The sequence below is a fragment of the Austrofundulus limnaeus genome, unplaced genomic scaffold, assembly GCF_001266775.1.
Source record: "Austrofundulus limnaeus strain Quisiro unplaced genomic scaffold, Austrofundulus_limnaeus-1.0 Scaffold590, whole genome shotgun sequence".
Taxonomy (NCBI): domain Eukaryota; kingdom Metazoa; phylum Chordata; class Actinopteri; order Cyprinodontiformes; family Rivulidae; genus Austrofundulus; species Austrofundulus limnaeus.
The window spans coordinates 221,039-223,734 of record NW_013952992.1 but is presented as its reverse complement, the minus strand read 5'-3'; the positions used below and the strand labels follow the sequence as shown (position 1 = coordinate 223,734).

Here is a 2,696-nt window from a genome sequence, read left to right as displayed (position 1 = left end):
GACCAAAATCTCTGAGGAATGCTTCCAGCACCTTGTTGAATCTATGCCACGAAGAATTGAGGCAGTTCTGAAGGCAAAAGGGGGTCCAACCTGTTACTAGCGTGGTGTACCTAATAAAGTGGCCGATGAGTGTATGTGTGATTTAGAGCCAACCGTATGCCAACAGTGTGATGTGTAATTAGGCCACGCCTCACAAAATTGGACTGCATTCCCTTAGTGGGGTGGATTAGGGCCGAACATAGTGAATTGGGTGCAGATTGGCTGACATGTGGAATTTAGAGCCAAATGTATGTCAGCGGCATGGTGTCTGACTTTGTTGCACCGCCATGCCCATGCCTTCCACTAAAAAGTGTTTGTGCTTGAAAGCGAGATCAAGTTCTTATCTGTGTTCTGACACAATTTGTTGCTAATTAGGTCAAGAGGGTCAGAGACGGAGCTTTCAAAGCCAGAAAAAGGTCACTTCTGCGCTGTGATATGGAAGCTCAGTGCAGTTTACTTGGCATCTGAAAATACATTTCCTCAAAAGGTATTTTGAATTTGAAAAGGGCTGCGCTCAGAAATAGTATTGGGAGTTCAGCAGATAGTTTCAGTTTCACCAGTTGTCTGCTTTGTTGCTGCCGAGAGCCAGCAGGAGTCATGGGCAGGGTGTGGTGGGTGGGCGGGTGTGTGTGCTCCATGTTGAGGAAGCTCGGCTTGGAGACACAGCCCAGAGGAGGAGCTGGTCCCAAAAGGCGTTTCTAGTCCCAATCTGTCGTTTTTGCTCCCCTGCCTGCTGCCTCAGGACACTACAGGATTTCTCAAACATGCATGAATGAGTTAAAGTAAGACTCTGGGCATGTTTTTAATGAGAGGATAACATTATAACACAATATAAAACTCTTTGTTGACTTTACATGATATAGCCCCTTTAATATACGACATACCTAAATTTCTCAATTTACCAGTAGTATGTATTTAYCTGGTGCACTACAATTTGGCTATAGGAAAAAGATCAAAGAGCAAAATAAAACACTGCATGTCATTTTCAGCAATTATGCTTAAATGTATATGACATCGTAAGAAATCAGGTCAAAGTTACCAAAAGGTAACATGTAGCCCTTGTAAACATGAGATCTGTTCTGGATGATAAACTGACTTTTGACTCTCATATGAACTCACTTTGTAAGAACGTTCATCAGAGAATGTATTTGTATCGCAAGTCTCTTAACTTTTACTTTCATCTGTTGGTTTGAAGWTTTAACATGTGAGAACAGGAACCAACTCTTGGGGACTGTCTGCTGCTGGTAGTACTGAACCTTACTGACCTACACAAGGTGARGTCAGTGAAAAAGGCCAGACTGATTCTGACAGACCCTGATCACCCACACCAAGTGTTTTTGCACCGTACAGCCTGGCCAGAGTTCAAACCTGGGTTCAGTGTTTTTGCATTAGCTCTTATGGYCCAGGTCCACTGCGACTTCTGGAACCCTGAGAGCTGTGGTTCCAATTGGGYCAGGCTGTTTGTCCCAGTTTGACRTCAGCTACTGCCGCGCACTTATTGGTTCACTGACTGGAGGCATTGTGCGATAAATCCAGTGAAAATGTGTTCAGTCTGAACGTAGCATCGATGTGAATTAGTCCCAGTTAAAGGTAGATGGGTTGAGACATTTTTGTGTTTTCTAAGATCAGTCGCCTGTGGAAGCCTTCTTGATGTTGGTTGACTCCAAAAGATAATCAGTTGYAGATGTGTATCTAATGATTAAAATCTGACCAGTGGTTAATAGATATTTTGCTAACACACACGGGTAACAACATTATCGCCCCTTCATCCTTGTGTGATAACGAACCTCTAACAACTACCTTTTCTATTCACAACAGTGACCAAAGGTGAACCTGTTCCTCTTTCCATCAGCCTCCAGCAGACATAAAGTTGAACTGTTTATTTAAATGCTAATCAGTTCCCCAGTTTTTCTTTTTGCATCTCATWTTCAGTGTGTTTGAGGCAGTTTGTTTTCAGCATATTTTCTGGCTGATGAGTGCTGTATGTAAAATGGGGGCTTAAAGAAACAAAAGATACCAAAAAAGTTGAGCTGATTATAATAATTTGTTGCTTCGTAACAGAATCTCACAAATGATTTTAATTAAAAAGACTCATTGGTTGGAGTTTTCTTGTCAGATTGCAATATAAAAAAATCATGCAATCTTCAGCGATTTCACCAAACCCTCCTGTTGGTGTCAAACGATGCTTAGCCTCACCCACCTCACCTTGTCAGTGTTCAGTTTGTGCAGATTTCCTTTTCTTTTATGTCACTTTCTAATGAGTTATTTGTGGCAAACATGCTAAAAGAATGAAGAATGAACTTTTGGCATTTTTCAATTAAATGGGCACCAGATTTTGTGCAAATTAGGGCTGCAACAACGAATCGATAAAATCAATAAAAATTGATTATTAAAAGCGTTGGCAACGAATTTCATCACCGATTCGTTGTGTCGCGTGATTTATGCGTCCCTCGCCATGTTGCGGAGCCGTTTACATCACCCGCAGAGCGTTGTCAATGCTGGCTGATTTAAATAAAGTTTAGGAAGAAGAAAAAACTCTACCTGTAAAGAGCCTCTCTGAGACTCTCGAGTGAAAAGTAGAGACTTTGAACTTTAAACCAGTTTTTAAATTGTGTTGTTAGGCCAAGTAGATCCAAAGTTATGTTAAAAAGTAAATG

The 2,696-nt window shown here is 41.4% G+C and overlaps 1 protein-coding gene across 1 annotated transcript in view; it reads right to left on the bottom strand.

The window, feature by feature from the left end:
- The window catches only part of LOC106531041 (kinesin-like protein KIF13B), a gene marked incomplete in the record, with an annotated part of 109,575 nt that overhangs the window by 9,499 nt on the left and 97,380 nt on the right, over nucleotides 1–2,696 (bottom strand).